The 25,452-nt window shown below is 36.0% G+C and overlaps 1 long non-coding RNA gene across 1 annotated transcript in view; it reads right to left on the reverse strand.

Annotated features, from left to right (window-relative positions):
- Positions 1 to 217: 217 nt before the first annotated feature.
- LOC132665883 (uncharacterized) overlaps positions 218 to 25,452 on the reverse strand; it is a 91,950-nt gene continuing 66,715 nt past the window's right edge. Inside the window, exons 6-8 of the long non-coding RNA XR_013551456.2 lie at positions 11,938 to 11,978; positions 3,845 to 4,060; positions 218 to 291 (exon numbers count right to left, since the gene is read on the reverse strand). This is a non-coding gene — a long non-coding RNA (uncharacterized LOC132665883). The remainder of the gene's footprint in view (positions 292 to 3,844; positions 4,061 to 11,937; positions 11,979 to 25,452) is intronic.

The following is a 25,452-nucleotide window of genomic DNA, read 5'->3' on the forward strand; positions in this document are numbered from 1 at the left end:
TGGGGACCAAATTACAGGGCAGATAAAGGCTCACCTTGAGGCAAGGGGAATCAATTTGTTGATTCCCTTTCAGTCAATCAATGGCTCATTTGTGGAGGGAGAAAAGTCTCCCGAGATTGTGTTTGGCTGAGTGCAATTCTCTGGAGAGTCATCTGGTTTGTTGTCAGCCACATGCACAGTAGCTAGGGGACCAGTGAACCCACTTACCAAGGGGATCTGGGCAGACTACCAGCAGCATTCACTGGTGTGTGCACCGTAATTACTTCTTTTGATGTTTTCTGATGCAGTATCCTATTTTAAACATAATTGAATCAGGGAATTAAGACTGGCAATATAACATTAGGTTGTCTGTATTTTTTCATTACCTGAGCTATTTATAATCGAAGCTTCCCTATCATTTTCGGGGAGAATTTTTAGATATAGCCAATGAATGCTGGTGGTAATCAGCTCACTAAAATAAGACCTCCTGGTTCCAAAATAAGAGGTAAATTTTATATGGCTGATTCCTCCTCTTTTTACTGAGAAACAAAAATCCAAAAATGAATATTTCATAGAGCTTTTGTATTCATTTATTCAACAAATATTTATAGAGTACCCTGTATATACTTTACAATGTGATATAATTTGGGGGTATAGAAGTATGGAAAATAGATACTTTCTGGAGACAGTTCTCTTGGAGCTTTTATTATAATTAAGAGAAAAAGGCAACAAACAAATCAAAAGACAATACTTTATTTACCCAAAGACATAAAAACATTAATTCAAAAAAAATATATACACCCCTAGTTTATTGAAACATTGTTTATAAAATCCAAGATATAAAAACAATATAAATGTCCAGCAATAGACCAAAGGATACAAAAGATGTGGTGTGGAATATTATGTAGTCATAAAAAAGGATGAGATGGTACCATTTGTGATAATATGAATCGACCTAGAAAGTATTATGCTGAGTGAAATAAATCAGACTGAGAAAGACAAATAACACATGATTTCACTCATGTGTGGAATCTAAAAAAAGCCAAGTGAATAAACAAAGAAACAAAAAAAGCATAATCAGACCTATAAATACAGTGAACAGACTGATGGTTGCCAGAGGAGAGAGAGGAGGAAGGATAGGCAAAATGGGTGCAGGGGAGTTAGAGACACAGGCTTCTAGTTATGGAATGAATAAGTCACAGGAATAAAAGGCATAGCGTTGGCAATATAGTCGATAATACTCTAACAGTGTTGTATGGTGACAGATGGTAGCTACACTTTTAATGAGCATACCATAATGTATGGAGAAGTCAAATCACCATGTTTTACACCTGAAATTAATGTAATATTGTATATCAACTATATTCAAATAAGAATTTTTTTAAAAAAGATAATACTTTTTAGGTGGCAATAAGCTATAGGGAAAAATAAAATAAGTAAAAAAGGATGGATACTGGTGGAGATGGGACTGAATTAATGCTATTTTACATGCTAAGGAAGGCTTTCTGTTAAGTTAACAACTACAGAGAGCTGAATGAAGGGAGTAAGCTCTGCAGATACAACATTGCCTGGCCTAGAAGTGTCCTGTTAAAAATACCTAACACAAGGGGCACCTGGGTGGCTCAGTTGGTTAAGCATCCGATCCCAGCTCAGGTCATCATCTCACAGCTCTTGAGTTCGAGCCCCACGTCGGGCTCTGTGCTGACAGCTCGGAGCCTGGAGCCTGCTTCGGATTCTGTGTCTCCCTCTCTCTCTGCCCCTCCCCCACTGGTGCTCTGTCTGTCTGTCTCTCTCTCTCTCTCTCTCTCTCTTAAAAATAAGTAAGCATTAAAAAAATTAAAAAAATACATAACACAAAATGCCTCAATAAATTCAATGGTGGTTTTCCATCAACAAAAGTTAAGGCATGGACAACTTTTTAGTAAACATGGTAAAATAGCAGTAGTTGTCTGTCACATCTGGTCACTAATAAGATGTGTCTGAGCTGTACCGAAGGCGTGGGGACATCAACATAGATATGGTGGTTATTTGAAAAACAAATATATTCACAATCTTTTGTAAGAAATCACCAACAGTATGCAGTAAAGTCTAGTGCATGCTTAATAAAATAAACCCCCTTTATTTAATTATAAATTTACAGGTTGAGTTTGATTAGAATTTAGTGTTTATAAAACAATTTTTTTTTTTTTTGTTAAAGGTTTGGGAGCATAAAAGAGGCTGTTGATTCTAAAAAGCCTCACTTAGAAGGACATTACAGGTTTGACCTTAGGAAAACAGAAAACAACATGACTACATTTTATGATTATCAAAGGGATGAAGGAGGAAGTCAAATGAAACTGTTCATAGTATCTCATAAAATGAATAACGCTTTGAATTAAACTGTGGGCAGTGAACTGAATATCAATTTAATTTATTAGTTATGTAGGAACTAAAATTTTAATGATTTACAGCACTTTTCCACTTACTGCCTTATAGACTCTTAAAGCTCCTAGAGCATCCTGATGCGGAAAAAAAGATTTTGGAACCTACTTAAACAAATTTTCAATATGGACAGCCTCAACTACTTAGCAAAGCTTTAAGAAACTCAGTCACCTCAAGAGAAGCTAGTTTTGATGCAGAAATCATAGTGCTATTTCTTTCCTTAATCATGTCTGCTAATGTCTAAAAATGTGTCACAAGCCATAGTATAAGTTGCATATGGCAGTATTGATGGATTGTTAGAAACCTTGACTGTTTACCAAAGAGCATAGTTTTGTCTTATTTCAAGAATAATATTAGACTAGCCTAATCATTAATGGAAAGCCAAGCCAAGTTCCTACTGCACTTTCCTTTGTCAAAATTTGAGATCCTTTTATTCCTCACCACCAGATTTCTGAGTGAAATAATGTCCTTGGGAATAAATGGACATATTTAGTTTCTAATAATATCATTTTGTGAGTCAATTATTTAGAGTGTTATGAACAGATGGTTTAATCAGAGAACTGAAGCAAGTAGACTTGCCCTAGTCCTATATCATTGACAATACGTGGCTTCACAGATCTAATGAGACTCCTTGAATTTTGACTTCTGAACCAGAAATTGCATGCTGCTGAAATGGTTACATTTGAAAAAGCTCAGATTGTGTGTGCTGCTGATAGTATATGGGCCTCTCCTCAGGGTTTACTTCAGTAATATCTGTGTTAAAATAGGTTAAAGAGAAATTGTGACATCTGAATTATTTCCAGAATCTAAAATATTCCCGTAGGCTTGAAGAAACCTCAAAAAGTACTCTTAAACAAGTGGTTCCAGAATAAATATGTTCATATGCAATGGTAAGCATGCCTGTTATAAATAAACATTTTTTAATTATTGCAAAAAGAACTTTAGGACCTCGGTAGGGAACTCCACTTCACGTTCACATCCTCAAGTCAAATACGTGTGTCTTGAAATGAAATTCTTCTCTAAGTCAGACATATTACCGATGGGGATTCTATTCTACTTTATATTAAAAGTGTGAGTCTGCCCAACAGGATTTTTTTTTGACAATTCTAGTGTGACTTTTTTGATATTAGAAATAAGTAGCTAAAAGGTCTTCTTGAAAACAATAACAATTGACTCCTGTGTTACTAATTCTAAGTAAGGTGTTCACAATCCTTAAATGAAAGTGTTGGTTAGAGAACATGAATTAGAATCCATGATACCTTTTTGATTGGTAAGTATGCTACTTTTTGTATATTTTTATACCAATTAATGAGATTCCTAAAAACAGATTAAAAGATAAAATAAAATGTGCAGACACCGTAAGCACATTTTTTTTGAGTCACTAAGACATGGTGAGTTTTCATTTTTCTTTCAAATGCTGAAAATCAGAAGGACTGTGACTCACCTTTAAAGGATAGATGAGTTTTAAAAATTTGTGAGCAGTTTATGGGGTGCCGGCGTGGCTCAGTCAGTTAAGCATCTGACTTCGGCTCAGGTCATGATGTCACAGTCCGTGAGTTTGAGCCCAGTGACGGGTTCTGTGTTGACAGCTCAGAGCCTGGAGACTGCTTCGGATTCTGTGTCTCTCTCCCCTGCCCCTGCTTGTGCTCAGTCTCTCTTTCTTTCTCAAAAATAAAAAACATTAAACAAAATTAAATATTTATGAGGAGCTTATATAGAATGAAGGATATGACTCTATAGGCTTTTTCAAATTACACCAATTCAGTCTGAATCTATTCAGGCTTGAACATCTAACTACACAACCCTTTGTCAGGTGATACTACTTTTTTATGGGAAGAGAAATCCAAGTTCACTTAACCAGATATTCTGTAAGATATATTTATTAACACTGGGAATAGGGCCTCAGGGAAGTTAAGTTTCGCATCTATATTGAAAGTCAGACGTGTGTGACTAAGATGAGACCAGGAAGCAGGAGGAGGAAGATAAGTGTTTTTGGAGAATAAAGACTCATGTGCCTAATATTCTGAGAGTGTTGTATTTCCAAGTATTTCTAAAAAAAGGTTAATTTTCAGAAACTTTAAGTGAACACATTAAGCCCTTGGCTAATAAACTCTCAGATAGGAAAAGTATAAAGGAAAGAAATCAGAAACGTGACCGGGAAACATGGCAGGTGCAAGCTGATCACTTTGACTACATTTTCAAATAATATTCCTTTGTAAAACTTTACATGCTAGCATAAAATTGGAGAAAGGAGTATGTGTGTAAAACAGGAGAGGAAAAGGTTAAAGGTTAAATTATATATAATTTTCCCTAACTAACGACTTGGATTCCCCTCCCTAGGCTCTCTTGCCCTGGTTTTTAAAACCTCACTATGCCCCTGATTGAAATGATTTGGTTTGAAAAACAGGGTTGAAGACTAAAAACAGCAAGCTTTAAGTGCAAGCAGATCCTATAGTTTTAAACACACTTGTTCATTGTTGTTACTATTGTTTTAACTAAAGACTAACTAAAAACAACAACAACAAAACTAAAGATACAGGGGACAATCCAGGAAAATGTCAGTTGCTCAGTATTAGCTCAAGGTTTGGCATTTCCTCCTTCATACTCAGAGTTATGGCTCTTTTCTCCTTCCCCAAATCCTACACTCTGATATTGACCTTCTAGCTCTTCATACTCTACAGTCAGTGAGTAAAGGGGAAAGGGAAGGTCCTGTGGGTTACCTTCCCCCCACCCCCACCCCAAAGACCAAAGATGACCTTCCAGACAAGTGCATACTTTATTTTGGCTAAAGATTTGGCTTCCAATTCTCAGGCGGTATGTCACAGTGGTGAGCTGAATGGGGCCATATATTATTCCCCAAGGACATTTGCGATCGATCCTCTTGCCTAAGGCCCAAAGTAAAAAAAGCAAAGTGTCACCATTTATTACTTTCGCTAGCATGGTTGGTATTTTTCAATATGTGATACACGGATCAAAGTTATCTGAATCCCCTAGGATGCAGGCTAAAAGCGCACACACTCAACTCTGTATCCTTCACTTCCACCCCATACACATATAATGAGTCAGAGTCTGTGGAGGTGGTTTCTGAAAGTTTGCAGATTCAACAGTCCATCGAGGTGATTCAGCACACTGAAGGCTGCTGGTAGCTCTGCTCCAAGGGCCCCTTGTTGTGGTGTTTAAGGTCTTGCCCTCAGGCATGAAGTGACCCAAAGACTTATCAAAGGAAAATGGGAGTATTTGTCTAAATCCACCAGCAGTTAAACTCACCTTACTGAGTTGTCACCTAGTGTTTCTTTGTTGTCTGCATCCTCAGGGAAGAATGGAGAAAATGAGTATCAGGCACCGACCTACTCTAAAATTCAAGGGGATACACATGCCCTGTGTCTAGATACTTAAAGATGATAAATGAAGCCAATAAGCTGTTAAATAAAATGTTTCACCTCCCTCTTTGGTAAACATTCCTTTATAATGTCCTGAAAGGTCAGGTCTAGTTCAGAATTTTCAGATTCCTTGAAGTTGTACGTGGGGTACTTTGTGGCACAGGCAGAGCTGACGGCAGACACATAACCTCCAGCCCATAGCCCACCCTTTCCATCTCAGTCTGCCCAAAACTATACTTCGAGGGGTCTCGCACATATACCAGTGGATACCACATCCAGAAAATATAAGTGCCATTGTCTCTAACCACACGAAGAGCTACTCCATGGCCACGGCCAGTCTTCGGGCCTCACATTTGTCCTTGGAGGAAAAGGCCCTTGCAGCTTGTGGAAGTGAAATATGGGCTACTTTCCGTGGGCTTTCAGAGGTAGTGCAATGGGCTCTTGTAAGCATGTCCCCTTGGCCTCACACCTTCTCTTCCTGTGAGAAAGGGGGTGGCTAGTGGAAGGCCAGACCAGGACTTGATAAAGCACAAGCTGCAAGGCAGGGACTCGGAGCTATCTTCTGTGCATGGTTGTTAAAATTTAAATAGTATCTGGTCTAAGTTTCTGACTGATTTATTCATTTATTCAAGTAATTTTTGAGCTGTACAAGTATTAGCTTAAACATTGGGATACATTAGTGAGTAAAACAGACTAAGCCTTTGCTCTTATGGAGCTTATTTTCTAATGGATTCTTGAGTCCCATGTACAAGATACCTAACATCTGCTGTCTGAAGACAGTCTGAACATGTCCACTGATAGGCAGTTCAATTTCTTTCATTGTTGGCTACAGTTTTCACCTGACTTTTTTTTCAATTGCATATGTGGACACCTTCCCGAGATAGTAAAAATTCCAGCTGGGAAACCCTTTGTTGTATATGGAAGAAAACACAATTTCAAGGAGATAATACTTTTTCTAAAGCCGGGAAAAAAATAAAGAAAAATGATACTATATTTTGAACTGCTTCTTGATTATGATTCTGCTGTCCCAATTAATGTGATATGCTAAATTTGTTTTTAATAAAAGGACAAACCGGGAGTTTTTTAAGAATTTCTAAACTCGTGTAATATTTTAAAAGTTTGTAAACTTAAGTTGGTGGACTCCAGTGATTTGTGAATTGAAAATACTTTAATCGTTGTTTAAAATATACCAAGATATGAGTTATCTATGCAAACAGCAATCACAGTATCCAATTTCATACGAGAAACTGAAGTTAAGATATTTTAAATATGGTAAATAAATCTTCTGGATTAATTGATAACTCTTAAAAAATATCACCAGGCAAACCTGTTGATCCAAAAAAAGCTAAGTTAGTGAGACTTAGTGCAGTAAAGGTAAATATTCCCCCGGGGTGTCTTCGCAGTGTTTCAGAAATGAGAACTCTGGGGAGGATATGTATCATGGTTAAGGCCTTGGGTTATTTTAGTAATTTTAAGAAGTTTAGGACCTGGGTTGGGTGAGTTTCAGGTGAGTCTTGCAAGATGGAATACTGGTTGGGATTAATAGAGTTTGTGACATAGTAGTTTTGATTGGCAGGCATACAACAAAAGGGTTTTTAAGTGCATACTGATGAGTAAGTTCATTATCATATTGTCCAGGAACAAGTACTTTTCCAGAAGGTGGCTAGGCTATTTTTAACCAAATCCCTGAGTTGTTTAGATTGTTTAACACAAAACCAAGAATGTGTGCTTTGTACCAAAACAAATTAGCATGAAAACAGAAAAGTGTGGTGATTTCAGTTCTTAGTTGAACCTTAATTTTTTTCTTCTAATAAATCACTGTTGTAGAGAAGTTGAAAGTGATTTAGGTATATTTCATTTAGTAAGAAAGGAAACAACAGCCTAATCCTCTTCTCATTTATATGCAAACATATACCTACACAGTCAAATAATCCAATTAATCTTCCATTTCTACCAGCCATACCGATATTTCATATTTCTATACACTGTTTTTTTAACCAATATTTCTTTTTTTTTTCTTGAATGTCTTGACCTCTAGATAAACCTATGAGTGAAGGAATAGCAAATTCAATAATAAAGAGCACAATCTTGAGAACTCGGATTTATGATTGATTTTGATTTTCTGCTTTTGACCAGGTCTAATCCTGCCATAAGAATGACTTCCTGTAAGTAAGGAAAATAAAGAATTCAAATTTCTTTGCCTCAGACTCTCAGCTTTAGGAAACTACCCAGAAGCTGCCCTTGAGCTAAAATTGATGTGTCAAGAACACCCTTGCACTTCCTTTATTTGACGCTAAAATAAATCTGCATTAGGTACACAAGAGCAGTTAGGAGAACTGGCTCAGCTCTAGCTGCTTTCGAATTCATGTGGACACAACTTCCTCTGAGATTCATATCCTTCTGTTACTCTTGGTGAGCAATTATCAGTATTAGGCTGGCTTGTAACAACTTTAAAAACAAGCATTTAGGAAATTGAATCTGGTATTAATCTATTAAGAATGATAAAACTTTCCGTGTTGCCTGGGTGGCTCAGTCAGTTAAACATGATTTTAACTCTGGTCATGATCTCACAGTTCATGAGTTCAAGTCCCACACCAGCTCCATGCTGTCAGCATGGGATTCTGGCTCTCCCTCTCTCTCTCTGCCCCTCCCCTGCTTGTGCTCCCTCTCTCTCTCAAAATAAATGAATAAGCTTTAAAAAAAGAAAAGAATGATAAAACTTTCAGCTTGATCTCATTTTGTCACTTTATTTTTATAAACTGCAAACTTTAGTTGTATTTTTTTTGGGGGGGCATGTTTTCAGTAGTGTTGCTGCTTGTTTGGTTTTCCTTTTAAGTCCTTTAACCATAAATAGCTTTTTTAAAAATTTTTTATTTTTTTTTAGTGTTTACACTTGCCTGTTCTAATTTTAATCTGTTCTAATGGTCATGTTAAGAGAATATTGGCATTCGTTTCTAAAATGGGACTATGAGTGTGTTGCAATGCAGTGAGAATTACAGTAGGAGTCAGGCAACCTGAGTTCTAGTCCTGGCAATCAAAACAGCTAATTGTATAAGTTTGGGAAAACTCTATGGGACTAAAGTTGTTTATTTGAACAAATGAAGGTGTTGGGCTATATGATTGATAAAATTTTCCATGTCTAAAAGGTTTAATTTAGCTTAATTATAAAATATACATAGTAAATTAAATTGCATGTGGAAAAGAATGTTAAGAAACTAAACAGGTGAAATCATGATGCTTTTAGTTTATTATTGATTCTAGGATAATGTAATGGATTTATATACAAAATATGAATGAGAAACCAAACATCAAATTAAAATGAAAATTTTTAAGTTAAATTGAAGACATCAATAGAGATGTGCATATTTGAGAAAACACTTGAAGAAAAAGCTTTAGTTTGTAAAAAATGAATTTAACTCAGCAAATTTAATATACAGAAAAAAAATGTAATGTTCCTAAATAAAACTCTGGCTTTTTTCTTGCCCTTCTGCTACTGGTGAACTGTACCTGAGCTCTGGAAAACAATGATGGTGAAGAGATCTCCCCAAGGTTTTGTTATCCAGAATCGCCCTTTTCGTGTTATTGGAAAAAGTTTACCTTAACTACTCACGTGAGTTAGATAAGACCTTCTGTCCATCCTTTCTCATGACCCCTCTAAGATTTGCAGGTGACTCCCTTGTGTACCTGTGACAGGTCCCAAACAGACTTTTTCCCCTTTTGCCTGAACCTGCTGACTAAACCAGACATAGACCCTCCTCCTTCCCATTCCTTGTCTCATGAATGATTAGCTGAAATTAGAACTGTTTGTCCCCTGCGAAACTAGCTAGACACAAGGATAAACATTTCCATTTTAGCTAACTGACTGAGACTTCCTTGATTGAAAAGAAAACAAAACAAAAAACCAAGTGTAGATCACTCTACCTTGAACTTTACTCCTCCCTTTAAAAGTCTAGGGTAAAACTCCACAGTTTAGACACTGGTGTTTGGATGTCTCTATTTCAATAGCCTGAATAAAATCAATCTCCTTACTGATTTGTCTTTGACATTGCCTTCTATTTTCTTCCTTTTCCTCATCTCTTTCTCTTTCTCTCATCGTTACTGGATATCCATAGATTTTCTCAGATTTTATTAAAGGTGAGGTTTGAAGCACAAAGAAGACACTTCTCTTGCCTTCCTGAACAGTTAAGAATCATGAGTAGCAGATGTGCATGTGTCTTCTAAAATGAGAAAAGAAAAGATTAATTGTATACTGAGAAGATAATGCTTCTGAACTGAATAGCATTTTAAGGATCACATAGTACTCAGTTATGATCGAATAATTTAGTTTGGATCCATCATTAAGAAAGTTTGGATTTAAGATTCCTGATTATAGGTCCTTTAGAATAGCTGATGTTCAAAATTGTCAACTTAAATAAAAGTATTTATATGGGTTTGTGTGTGTGTTTACAACATATTTATTTCTGACTGTAATGTCCTGCGGATTAAAAAGACTCCAAATAGTGCAAAGTCAAATAAAAGGAAACACGTGTGTGTGTATGTGTGTGTGTGTGTGTGTGTGTGTGTGTCTGTAATGTATACAATCATATGTAAAGTATTCTAACCATTTTATCAAATTGAGGAAAAAATCCCATATATTTAAATTATTAATAGGTTTACAGTTTTAATGAAGTTCTTCTAGCTTAAGAATTATTCTATTTTATGGTGCAGCCGCTCTGGAAAGCAGTGTGGAGGTTCCTCAGAAAATTAAAAATAGACCTACCCTATGACCCAGCAATAGCACTGCTAGGAATTTACCCAAGGGATACAGGAGTACTGATGCATAGGGGCACCTGTACCCCAATGTTTATAGCGGCACTCTCAACAATAGCCAAATTATGGAAAGAGCCTAAATGTCCATCAACTGATGAATGGATAAAGAAATTGTGGTTTATATACACAATGGAATACTACGTGGCAATGAGAAAAAATGAAATATGGCCTTTTGTAGCAACATGGATGGAACTGGAGAGTGTGATGCTAAGTGAAATAAGCCATACAGAGAAAGACAGATACCATATGGTTTCACTCTTATGTGGATCCTGAGAAAGGTAACAGAAACCCATGGGGGAGGGGAAGGAAAAAAAAAAAAAAAAAGAGGCTAGAGTGGGAGAGAGCCAAAGCATAAGAGACTCTTAAAAACTGAGAACAAACTGAGGGTTGATGGGGGGTGGGAGGGAGGGCAGGGTGGGTGATGGGTATTGAGGAGGGCACCTTTTGGGATGAGCACTGGGTGTTGTATGGAAACCAATTTGACAGTAAATTTCATATATTAAAAAATAAAAAAAATAAAAAAATAAAAAAATTAAAAAAAATTAAAAAAAAAAAAAGAATTATTCTATTTTATATTTCTTTAATCTATAAAAGTAACCCAGTAATAAAGAAATGCTTATTCAGTTCCTAGAATTCTTGATTTCTATAAATTTAACTCTCCACATGCTACAACTCTATAGCATCTTTACTTCTACAAGATTTATGGATTAGCAGATCTCAAAAGATTTCATTTGAATTGGTAGCAGAAAGATATAAACATTTCTATACTCTTATTATAAAGACAGCCTGCTCTTTCTCCTTGTGAAGGCACATTACTCTAAGTGATGAGTTTCATGGCACTACACAGCATGCTTTCTTGGATCAACACCAGCTCTTCAATCCCAATGCATCTCAGAGTGTATTTTTGATGAATAAATTACCAAACTAATGAGACACACTAAGAGGTTAAGGATTGATCAAGTACTTAATCTTTTTAATGAAGGGCACAGCATGAAACACATTCCTCCAAATAGATACAATAAACAATCTTCTAAAACCTAATTAGAATAAAAATACAAAGAAAGGTGCAAAGTCTTAGGATTTGTCTACCAGATAATAACTTAGCATTTTCTGCAATAATGGAAAAGCTTTAAGTCATCAACCTTATTAATATTTGAATCAGGTGAGTGCCAGAAATGCACTGGGATACAATAACGTTTTGTTTTGTATTGTTTTGTTTTGTTTTGTTTTGTTTTGTTTTGTTTTGTTTTCTGGGTCAGTCTGGAGATAGAAGTTGTGCTTGGCGAAATTAGTAATGATTTATTAGTAAAATAATAACAATAGAGGTGTACATATACTGAATACTTACAATTCTCCCAGCACTGTCATGTCTTACTTCAGTGAATTCTCCTAAAAATCATGAGAGTACAGATGAGAAAACTGAACTCTAGGTAACGTAAGTAACTTGCCCAAGATCAATACATGGTAGGTGAGAGAAGCTGATTCCAACCCCACAGGGTCCAGAGTCATAAACCATTAAAACAAGAAAACCATTAAACTATGTAAAAAAATTTTTTTTGTCCTGGGTGTTTTTCCTGCAGAAATAAGTAAAATTACTTTAAGAATATTCCTTTCCTTAGTAATAAACAATTTGGAATGACAGTGATTTCAGTTTAACCCATATGACATTGTCAATGAAACTTCAAAAACATGGGTCAGCTATACCAATTCTGTTTACTCTGGATGTTTGTGATTCTTCAAAGACAGAGATTGTTTCTTATTTGGTTTTGTTTTTTTTAATTTTTTAAAATTTATTTGCTTTTATTACATTCATTTTTTTAAATGTTTATTTATTTTTGGGAGAAAGAGAGACAGAGTACGAACAGGGGAGGGGCGGAGAGAGAGGGAGACACAGAATCTGAAGCAGGCTCCAGGCTCTGAGCTGTCAGCACAGAGCCTGATGAGGGCCTCAGACTCACGAACCATGAGATCATGGCCTGAGCCTAAATTGAACACTTAACTGACTGGACCACCCAGCTGCCCCAAATTTATTTTTTATTAAAGTATAATGAACATACATTATATTAGTTTCAGATGTAAAATATAATGATGTGCTATTTGTATATATTGCAAAATGATCACCATAGTAAGTTTAGTTACCATCTGTCAAACATACATAGTTACAGAATTTTTTTCCTTGTGATGAGAACAATTTTACTCTCTTAGCAACTTTCAAATATGCAATACAGTGCTATTAACTATAGTCACCATGCTGTATATTACATCCCATTGACTTATATTAAAACTGAAAGTTTGTATCTTTTGACTTCCTTCATCCATTTCAACTACTCTCTACCTCCAGCCTCTGGCAACCATCAATCTGTTCTCTGTATCTATGAACGTGGTTAGATTCCAGATATAAGTGAGATCATATAACATTTATCTTTTTTTTTTTTTTTTGTCTGACTTATTTCACTTAGCATTATGCCTTCAAGGTCCATCCATGTTATGGCAAATGGCAAAATTTCCTTCATTTTTATGGCTGAATAATACTCTATTATACACACACATATCATGTTTTCTTTATCCATTCATTTGTCAAAAAAAAAAAAACAACACAGGTTATTTCTATGTCTTGGCTATTGTAAATAATGCTGCAATGAGCATTAAGGTGCGTATACCTTTTCAAGTTAGTGTTTTTTGTTTTATTTTTTATTTTTTTTCCTTAAAAAATTTTTTTTGTTGTTAATTTTGAGAAAGAGAGAGACCGAGTGCAAGCGGGGGAGGGGTAGAGAAAGAGGGAGATCCAGAATCCGAAGCGGGCTCCAGGCTCTGAGCTGTCATCACATAGCCAGACACAGGGCTCAAATTCGGGAACCGTGAGACCACGACCTGGGCCAAAGTCTCATGCTTAACCAACTGAGCCACCCAGGTGCCCCAAGTGTTTTTGTTTTCTTGAGATAAATACTCAGAAGTGGAATGGCTGGATCATATGGTATTTCTATTTTTACTTTCTTGAGGAACCTCCATACTGTTTTCCACAGTGGTTACACCAATTTATATTCCCATCAAGCGTTTTCTTTTTTCCATATCCTCACCATTATTTATTATCTCTTGTCTCTTTGGTAGTGTCCATTCTGACTGATGTGAGGTGTTAGCTCCTTAGGAGTTTGATTTGCATTTCGTTGATGACTAATGATGTTGAATATCTTTTTTAAAAGTTTTTATTTATTTATTCACGTAAATAATCTCTACACACAACATGGGGCTTGAACACAAGACTCTGAGATCAAAAGTCACATGCTCCTCTGTGCCAACCAGACACACCAATGATGTTGAATATCTTTTCATATATCTGCTGGCCATCTCTGTCTTCTTTGGAAAAATGTCTCTTCAGATCTTCTGCCCATTTTTTAAATCAGATTGCTTGTTTTTTTTTTTTTTTTCTTTTTTGCTAGTGTATTGTATGACCTCTTTATATATTTAAGACATTAACTCCTTATCAGATATGTGATTTGCAAATATTTTCTTCCATTCACTAGGTTGCTTTTTCATTTTATTGGTGGCTTCTTTTGCTGTGCTGAAGTTTTTTTTAGTTTGATGTATTTCCACTCACTCATTTTTGCTTTTGTTGCCTTTGTTTTTGGTGTCAAATCCGAAAAATCATTGCCAAAACCTAAGTCAAAAAGTTTACTGCTCATGTTTCCTTCTAGGAGTTTTATGGTTTTAGGTCTCACATTGAAGTTTTTAATCCATTTTGAATTAATTTTTGTGCATGGTGTAAGACAGTCCATTTATATTCTTTTGAATATGGTTGTCATATTTTCCCTGCACCATTTATTGAAAAGATTATTCTCTCCCCACTGCATATTTTTTGCTTCTTTGTTGTAAATTCATTGGCCATGTATAGTTTATTTTGGGTTCTCTATTCTGTTCCATCAATCTCTGTGTCTGTTTAAAGGACAATACCATATTGTTTTGATTACTATAGCTTTGCAATATAGTTTGAAATTAAGGAGCATGATGCCTCTAGCTTTGTTCTTCTTTCTCAAGATTGCTTTGGCTATTTGGGGTCATTTGTAGAATAATAGCTTTTTAATATATTTTAGTATGTCTTCATATCTTTTGGGTCCATGAAAATTCCTTCAAAATATGGCTTTGGAGCTTCTACAGAACTTGCTGGACTTTGAGAAGATTTAGCAAGTATTTTGGAAATCTTCTAAGTATATACTTACAGTGTGAATCAGTGAGGCATCTGTGACCTTGTGACCTGGATTTAGTCTTTTGGGTATCAGTTATTTTTGACATAATTTGGAATTTAATCAAATTTTTGAGTTCATAGTTACTTTCATTTGAATTTAAAATTATGCTGTATAACTTTATTGAGAGGCTTAGGGAAATATAAGGAATACACCATTTTTTTTCACAATACATCTTTAAACAATGGCAATAACTCAAGGGATCAAGTGACACATTCAATCAAGAAACCCATCTGGATTAAAATATATATATATATACAGCAAAAGAGGTGGCACTTGAGAAGACTAAATCTAAATAAGAGCCTAACATTTGGGTTGGTGATGTACAAACTTACATAATGCTTCGTTTTTCAAGTACAGAGTAATAGATTATTACTTATTATTATTGTTAATTGTGCCGTAACATTGTTACATAATACACACCGAAGTCATATACTCTTATGCTTTAAATTTCACACCATCTGCTTGAGTTGAAAACTTAGAGTATATTGCTAACCGGATCTGCTCCAGATATCACCATGGTATTTAACAAGTCACAATTGTGTAATTCAGTTTTCATTCCATAGACTGTGGGATATTTTGTAAATCAATTTAACAAAGGGCTGTGGCCTAATGGTGGGGGGCATCAGGGGTTTTGCTCACTACTGATAAAAAACACGTGAGATAGGCCATCCAACAGGTAACAGGCAGAGAAATTAAACTAAACTGGATTTACCCAAAGTTGTACTGATCTCAAATTCAAATTTTAAATGTGCCTTTTTAGGGGCACCTGGGTGGCTCAGCTGGTTAAATGTCCCACTTGGGCTCAGGTCACGATTTCACGATTTGTGGGTTCGAGCCCCCATCAGGCTCTGTGCTGACAGCTCAGAGCCTGGAGCCTGTTTCAGATTCTGTGTCTCTTTCACTCTCTCCCCTTCCCCCACTCATGCTCTGTCTCTGTCTCTCTCAAAAATAAATAAACATTACCAAAAAAAATTGATTAATTAAAATAAATAGATAAACAAATGTGTTTTTTTATAAAAAAAATCAGATCTCTATCCAGTGGACTGGTATCTTCCCAATACACCTTAAATCACTGATTAATGTTGAATTTCAATGGTGTGGTTCAAGGAATAAGGGCTGCAGTTTCAACTAGAAGTAACTGTGGTGTGCCCTTGCTGTCTTTGTTCTAGCAAGAGGCCACCAGGTGCTTAGAAAGAAATCTGCTTTTAGGAGAAAGATGGGCCTAATTTATTATAGTTAAAAATACAATTAAATACATATTTCCAATAGTCTTGAAACAGCCATCGCATTGCCTCAGAGACAAGTATTTGGTTTTCATGTAAAATAATTTGTTTCCATGGAGAATAATAATTCATACTCTTGGATACAAAATCTTATTTAGTGAGTCATTTTCTCTTGTTTGTGACTCTGTGCTTTGGAAGAGTTACATTAGAACTGCTAATCAGTTTATCGCCATAGAATACTAGAATTCCAGCAATGACTTCTAGTGTAAACTTATTTTCAAACTGTGCTCTAAGAAGTACTAGTGATTCAGTGAGGACCATGCCGAGACGGATGGACAAATAGCTGACCTGCCCCTGTCCATACTGGGCGGCCAAAGCAGACGTTCCTTGAACAGAAAGCTAAAATACCAAACCCGAACTCCAAGAAACTTTAAGCCCTCTGAGTTAGAATAGTAAGTAGAGGAACAGTCATGGTATAACCTATATTCATTTCATTATCTTAAAACATTTCTTTCTGGAAGCATATGAGTGTGTTAGACAAGTTGTTAGAAGATTTGAGTTAAACATCTGGTTTTGTATTTATCTCGATGTATGAACTTTGAGGGCTAAGCCTCCACATCTGTGAAAAAAGAATGTTGGATCATTCAAATCACCTCTAGCTTTAATATGAAAAATTTTAATAAAGTTAACACCAATGATTACAAACAAGTTGCATTTGTCCTTTGGAGATTAGATTATAACTCAGTTTTCCTTTATTACTAATAAATAATTACCTCACATGACACTGTTAGTCAACATGACATCTAATATCTGTATGTGAAATTAAAGCTTTCAATTATTCAGATATTTATAAATACCCTCATGTTTGTTTCCAGTGAATGGTATTTGTGACTAGGATTATTTAATTCTAAACTAAGAAGTTCTCGGGCCCACTGAACTATCAGTAGTGTCTGAAGCAGTTACTAGCTTCTGTAGAAGCCTGAAAGAACTTAAAGAATTCATAAACTTTTCAAAGGTGTCCAATTATCTTTGTAGAGCACTCCGCAATTAAAAACCAAATTTAATTATATATAATTTACAGTTTCATTAATTAACAAATTTATAATTGTTTTTGAAAAACTTCCTTGCACACAGTTATGGAAAACATAGAAAATGTTTTCTTTTCTCAAAACATGTGACTCTCTATACTTATTAATTTGTGGATTTTTATGACTATAAAACTTAGCATTTTTTCTTTCCCATTTTGCCTTTTAGGACTCTAAGTAATGAGAGGTAATGAGACTTGGCCATAAGTATGTTAAATCATTAAAACTCTAAATTTAGTATGTTTTCCTTTTAAAGGTCTACAATACTATTTTACAAAAAAAAAAAAAATTAACATTTGGTGTTAAATTTTCCCTTTTCCCTTTATCTGAAAATAGCACAAACCATAAGTGTATACAGTTCAGTGAATCTTTACCAAGTGAAGGCACCCCTATAAACATATCAGAAAATAGAATATTTCCAGGAGCATGGAAAACCTTGTCAGTGTTCCCACCAGTCACTGCCCATCTCCACGGGTGATCTCCATCAAAAATTTAATATCATAGAAGACTACCTTATTTTAAACTTTATAAAAACAGACTGTGCAGCAACCCTCTGTCGTGTGTGACCTCCCTGGCTCCGCAGTTTGTTTTTTAATTTGTCCATGAATTTGTCAATAAGTGTGAATTGTTGGTGTGTATCTTTTGATAGTCAATAATTGGAAAATAGTAGTTAAACTGTTTGGGGAAAAAATGTTCTTACAAGTGATACACAAATGTCTGTTCCTCATTGTTATATATTATCTCCATCTTAAACAGGATTTTCCATACTAATATAATAAAGCTTCACTGAAAATAAATGATGTATAATCTGAGAATAATCTATCCATAACTATATGTAACAGGGTTTCTCTTCCCACATCTTTCAATTTCAATCTTTATCTTAAAGATTTCACAAAATATAGTTTCTTTCCTCACATAAATAATAAGACATGCTGAATATTTGGGACCAAAAAGAATTTCATAGATGTGGCTTTTGAATTATAGAAGAAAGCTAATCAAATAGATGATATGTTATGCTAATTCCAGATTGGTATTTATACATGTTGTCTTTTTCACCTTGTATTTTGAATGTATGCCAATTTCATTTCCATTGCTTGACTCTGTCTAGGTTCTTTGGGTGGGGAGGCATCTATTTTTGTATCTCTCAATATTAGAATAACTGTAAAACAAAGTACACTCTTACTGTTTCTGTTTGAAATGTATAAAATGCCGACATCTCCATTTTTCCAAATCATGCAATAATAAGTAGTCAAAATCTCTATTTTTGCATTTAATCTATAAAAAGATACCTTTAATACTGATTTTTGCCCTTGATTTTAAATTCTATTATTTCTGAGGCATAGGAGTATTTTTTGTTCTGTGTAATATAATTACCTGTGTTATTCCCTTTAGAGTAAATGAACATTTTTGAAATATTCTTGAATTTTCAAACCAATAACCAAAGCTAAAGTATGAGATTTTCTTTTGCCAATAGGAAAAAGTCTAAGAGAAACTGGTAACTTTACCCTAATCTTTAAATCAATACAGAACCATAGCCTAAGATTACTGAATTCTGTTGGATTGATAGGTAATACTCCAGAATGCATCATGGCTGACAACTTTTGCCTTGGAAACAGAAAACAGGCCAATGGGCCAGAAAAAAGAAAAAAAAAAAAAAAGGATAATCAACTAAGTAATTCCACCTCATAAGAGAAAATGATGGGATATATTAAATTCAATCTTTAGGCATTTTATTGCTAACTCTCAGAAAGTCAATATAACAAAGTAAATATAGTTTATAGTTCTTTTTTTTTTTTTTTTTAAATTTGGTGTAGTTCAGTCTACAGAATAAATTGGAGGAGAAAATAAAAGGAACTATCTCTCATTTCTTTGAGTCATAGTTGGTTTGAAATTGTTCCACGAGGCAGACAGACATTTTGTCGGTAGAATTGGATTTAAGTGACTCAGTAGTTTTTGTTCTACAAGGAGAATCTTGATTCGAATTCCCAGCCCTGTGTTTTGTCTTTGTATATCACTTGGCTTAAAGGTATTTAACATCCTCCAAGCATCAGTGACCAGCATGTGCAAATACCATGTGTAAATTTCCCTTTCGGTCTGGGAAGTTATTGGTTAAAACCATCCAGGAAGTATGGTAGAGATTAGTTTCCTTGTCCAGTCTTTCTTCTAAATGGCAGCCATGCTTGAGCTGTGCGGCAGAGGAAAAAGCAGAAAAATCAGAGAAGCCAGCAAGCAGATGGCTTAATTGTCAAGTCCATCCTATCCATCACTGGACCATGTGCTATTTTGGCAGTCCAGGAAATGTTATTTCTAGGAACAGCGGGAGCTGCTGCTAAAGCCAGCAAATACATTTTTGTGGTAACGCCATTGGCCAGTAACATTTAATGTCACAGCTAGAGATAACAAAATTTTATACCACAGGTAGTAGTATTAGGTATTTAACATCACAGGTAATGGTATTAAATATCTGCTATCACATGTAGTGATACAGATACCTTTGCATCTTACTCCATCCTTAAGAAACGGTGGAACACCCACACATCCTTATGTGCCTTTAAAACCATTTTCAAAATGTAAGATATACTTATGGGTTTGATAAACATCATTATAACAATTATAGACACACTAAATTTCACTGGTAATTCTATTTTTAACTTGAAAGCTATTAGTAATGTCTATTTTTTCCAGGATGATGAAAACTTACAATAGAGAACTATATTTGATCATAATCTGATAACATTCAAATATTCATGGTACATACCGGTTCACACAAAATGACTGATGGTAATCAGGGTGAAATGAAAGCTTCATTTTTGTCAATAATTGGATTTATATTGAGTAATAGGAAACCAAAGTGTTGAAGAGAGTAATATTATATCACTGAAAGAATCTATGTTTCATATATTTTTGCTGTTGTGCTTGAAGAAAGAGAGAGAATATATTAAGGATACTACTTTTAAAGTTCAGTTTGGCAAAGTAGTTACTATAAACACATTTGTTTTTAAAAAAGTAAGATTTAGGGGTGCCTGAGTGGCTCTGTAAGTTGGGTGTCTGACTGCAGCTTAGGTCATGATCTCACAGCCCGTGAGTTCGAGCCCCATGTCAGGCTCTGTGCTGACCACTCAGAGCCTAGAGCCTGCTTCAGATTCTGTGTCTCCCTCTCTCTCTGCCCTTCCCCTGCTCATGCTCTGTCTCTCACTTCTCTCAAAAATAAAACATTAAAAAATTTTTTTAAATAAGGTTTACATATATAATTACTGCCTACAGATCTTCAAGAGCTTTATAGAAGAGCTAGCCAACTTTTGGAAGGAGGGAAGAAAATATCTGTATATATGAATGGTATAGGGACACCTCGGTGGCTCAGTCAGTTATCATCAGACTCTTGATTTTGGTTTAGGTCATGACCTCATCATTCATGAGATCAAGCTCCTCATTGGGCTTTGCGCTGATAGTGTGAAGTCTGCTTGGGATTCTCTCTCTCCTTCTCCTTCTGCTCCTTCCCCGCTCACGTGCTCTCTCTCAAAATAAATAAATAAATGAAATAAATTTTAGTATAGAATGGTGTATAAACTGTTGTGTCTATTTACTTGGCAAACATCACTTGCTTTCCTCTAACAAGAATTTCATGTTTATATGGTTCCATAATCACCACACAGAGGAGGGCCATTATAATGAAAAATACGACTAGTATATAAAAATACCATTAAAAGGAGGTTTTAAAGTTTTTTACATTTTTTAAAGTTTATTTATTTATTTTGAGAGACAGAAAAAGAGAGAGCAGAAGAGGGGCAGAGAGAGAGGGAGAGAGAGAATCCCAAGCAGTCACTGTGGTGTCAGAACAGAGCCTGACTTGGGGCTCAATTTCATGAACGATGAGAACTAAATCAAAAGTCGGAAACTTAACGGTTTGAGCCACCCAGGCACCCCAAGTTTTTACATTTTGAAAAACATTCTACCAATTCCTATTTCTGAAATATGAAGTCATATCTGCTAACTTAAATATAAATATTTCAATTTGTAAGTTTCCTTATTTTTAAAAAGGTATCAGTTAAAAAAATTTTTTTTTTGCAGATAGTCTCCTCTGTTCCCTTAAAACAGTTAAGTTAGTCCAAAAGCTATGATGATTTTAGTGAGGAAGAACAGGGAATTGATTACTTTAAGCTTCCACACCTGAACTTGGAGGTCAAGGACAGTTGTGAAACAGAGGAGCAAGTGTTAGCTGTGTGTTAGGCATCTTTACGTAACTAAATCCAAGGTGCCTCATTCTCCAGGTAATGGGGTCTAACTTCCCTTCTCTTACCCAATCACACTGAGCAGAGCCCTGTCTTCTATTAATCCTCCCGGAAGCAGTCCCTGAGGCAGGAATTCAGGTGCAAGTGATTTGTTAAGGAAATTCCCCTGGGAGGAAGCAGGAGAGGCATTCGCCTAAGCCTGTGGCATCAGTTGAATCCCATATTCTGCCCCAGCCCTCAGGGAGCTCTGTAATGGTAATAACCCAGGGACTGTCCAGGCTTGAGGCAAAGGAGCGGAGCCTCTGTATTCTCATACTAGTCAGTCAGCCATACTGTTAGGGATGGTGGCTGGGCGGTGGGGGAATAATTTCCCCTGTACTTCTGGCTCCCCATAAGGGTAAGAGCTCCTCAGCAAGTAGCAAATACAGTCAGCTGCAAAGTGCACTGAAGCTGGGACAAGGTTACAGAGATCGTCCACCAGTCCGATTAGGAGGGCGCCATCAGTGTCTGCTACAGCTCCATCTTGCAGGAGTATGTAGGTCCAGCTCTCCCTCAATTATTTCTGAGGAATCCCAGTAAGAGCTTATCTCTTCCTGGCTGTCGCTTGTTTCCTGTCCCTTCACTGTACCTCCTCTGGTTATGCCAGTGTGCTCTCCTGACCATCTGGTGACTGCTGCTCCAAGCTGTAACCCTTCTTCCCTAGTTAGCTATGACCTGAGGGTGGACACAATCCCTTCTCTTTAATCACAACAACACGGACTACAAGGCTGTGTGGTGAATAGACTTAAGTAAATATTTAAGATAAAGTAACAGAATTACAAAGCAGAAAAGGAAAACCTAACTGGTTCCTGTGTGCTATGGTTCTGCTATTCCTTAGAGTGACCAGCCCTGGGCTTTCTCCCTGTTCTGCCTCTGAGTTCTTGAGATCTAACTTGCCCTCTATCCCCAAATAAGATAACGATACCCCTCTGACTTGGCACATTTAACAAACCATGCTTAAGGCACTATAAGAAGTTTTTTTTTTTTTTTTTAAGTTATAAATATTTTTTCATAGAAAAAAAAAAGATCATTATAACATCATTTATTAAACAGAAATCTGAGAGTCCAGTCTCAAGTATGTTTGTGTAGAATAATCGCTATATTCTTACTCTTTAAAGGAATAGTGGCTATAGCCTTGCCTTACCTCTGCACCACTAAATATTTGTGTGAAAGGCTTGCCTAAGACATTTTAGCTTAGACCCTAGAATGCAGAAACTGTTGCTTTTTAAATATTAGCTCTGGGGGCACCTACCTGGTTCAGTCGCTAGAGCATGCAACTAACTCTTGATCTCAGCTGCTTTCTCCCTGCCCTACTATACATTACATTTAGTTTACATGTCATTGTAAATTATTTTATAGAAGAGGAAGGTAAGCCTGAAGACTTTAAGGAATTTTTAGAAGTCACATGATTATTACATGGCAGAACTAGTCTCCCATCATGCATCACTCATCTTGAAATACATCTTTTACACTATTCCACTCTTTTATTTAAGAAAAGGTTTTATAGTGACAAATGTTGTCTTATGTTTGTATACCATCTTGTGGGGGCTTTAGAGATCATTTGACACACAGTGTGGCCTCTTAGGATGTTTTGAAACACCATTCTCTGGTAGAAGAATGTCCCTGTTTATGAATCCTGCCTTACTGAGAGACAGGAACTAGACCTGGCCTTTCCAGGCTTCCTAATAGCTCGGGCACAAGAATACAATCCAGGAACCAGAAACTCAAATTTGAGGCTTTGCTACAGAAGAACAATGTAAAGAAGCAAACAGGCCCCACAGAACCCACCTTTGATAGAGGGTGGTGGTAAAAGTGGCTGGCTTTTATGGGTAGCACAGGTGAAGATTCTGGCATTCAGTTCCAAGGGTCAATTCTGTAAGCAATACATTCATTTCCAAATTATTAATTTGGGGATAAAATTCATGCTTACTTCTGTGCGTGTTTAAGAGAATTAAATGATAACACATGGACAGTGCTTAAACTTATGCATAGCACAGAATATGCACTCAATATGTTAGCTTTTATGGAGATGATGATGATGATGATGGTCTCATTCTTCTTAAATCCTTCAATGGTTCCCCAGATTTCTCCAGATAGAGATCCAACTCCATAGCTTATGCCACAAAGCCCTTCAGGGGCAGGGCTTTGCTTCCTTTCTTTGCAAACCATTCCTTTCTCCACACAAGATATAGAGATTTTCATGAGTTACATCTACCTACTTCCAGTTTCTGAATATATAATATTTTTAAAAGTCTCAGTGCCTTCATGTATCTATCCTTTCCCAGAATTGCCCTATTCTGGCTATGAAATTGTTTTTCAAACAAAAACATTTCCAGGAAGATTTTGCTTACCAAATTTGAATTAATGCTCCTTCCACTCTCATAGTGTGGTATCTGTTTCTCCATCTCAGCATTTAATACAGTATAAAGCCCTTTGGACTTAAAGATTTGTCACACTCCTACTGTCAAGGAGAGTACAGAATATGTCTTACTTGAATGGTTCCCCATACCATTTAATCTTAGAGAACATTATTGAATCAAAATAGTTTAATTGGAGACTTTTGGTAGAACAAGTAGGTAGACCCTGAATCAAAACAGTTAAATTGATGAAGGCAACATCCACTCCCTTCTGAAATTATTGAATAACCTATTATTTACTGTTAAACGTGTGCAGATCTTCCTTTGTTAAACACAATAGTTGAATTCATCAACCTATCTCCACATAGCCACTGCTCTCTCCCTCCCTTTTCCATGAGTTTTCTATACTCACTGTGTCTACTTACTTCTTCATCTCCAATTATCCTTCAGCCCATTCCAATCTGGATTCACCATCATCTCCACCACAACACCAGGCAGTTGTCACCAAGGTCACCAATAATCTCCAGGTGAGTAAATCTAATGAACTTTATCCATAGCTTTACTTGCTAGACTTTTTACCTACATTGAATAATGTTGAAGCATTCCCTTCCCTTTGTAACTATGTTCCAACACTCTCCTGGTATTTCCCCTCGCCTATTTGTACCCTACTTCCCAAGCTCAGCCTCTTCTATTGTCTTTAAAACTTAGAATTCTTTATGATATGATCTGAGGCCTGTATCTCTTTTTGTTTGTTATCCAAAGAAACCTCTTCTAAGACTATGCCTTTAATATGCTCCAGATACTGTTGATACCCGGAGCCTAGACCAGTGACACACTGTCAATTTTTCCTTGCTCAGTGTATGTTTGAGTAAATGAGCAAACATCAGAAAACTAGATCAAGTGACTTTTTGTGGTGTACTGGGCCTTAGGATGAGCACAAAAGAGTCCAATAATGCTTTGGAAATAATGGAGAACCACTGTAACTATATGACTAGAATCTCTCATGAGTTTAGAGCTTGTGGTCTCTGAAAAATATTTATCTATGAGAGGTATATTATTTAATAGCTCATTCCATCAGGAAGCTCTGTTCATAGTTTAAAGCTCATGCTCTGTTTATGACCTCTTAGGCTGAGCTGAATTGGCCATGTATACTTATACAACAGAAATCCTGAGTTTAATTTCAGGCCTACGGTGCAGAAAAGAAACAATAGGAAAGGCTTCCTATTGTTAGCAGAAGGTGGAATTTTCCCCAGGGGAGCAATAGGTTTTGTGGTAAATGGGGACTCGTGGAAGAGTGTGGCATTTTGTGTAGGTTGGGCAATGTGCAAATCGGAGAAGGAAGGATCAAGAGCAAAAAGAATAAAGACACTTCTTTATAACGTCTGTTATGTAACATGTAGACATTATGCTATCTTTTGTGCTAGAGAGCTCACACTTCAACTTTAAGGGCAGTGAATTGTCCTAAATGAGAATGTACACTTTAGGGGATCTCACTAGCAAAATATCAAAAAGTCCATACTCCAACACTATATATATACTATATGTAGGTGCTATATAAATATTGTATATATTTATACCTATACATATATATGTATATATACATATAATATATAATATATACATATATATGTACATGTATAATACTTCAATATTATATAATGTAAGAGAACAGACACACATAAGAAACCA

The sequence above is a fragment of the Panthera onca genome, chromosome D3, assembly GCF_046562875.1.
Source record: "Panthera onca isolate mPanOnc1 chromosome D3, mPanOnc1 haplotype 2, whole genome shotgun sequence".
Lineage (NCBI taxonomy): Eukaryota > Metazoa > Chordata > Mammalia > Carnivora > Felidae > Panthera > Panthera onca.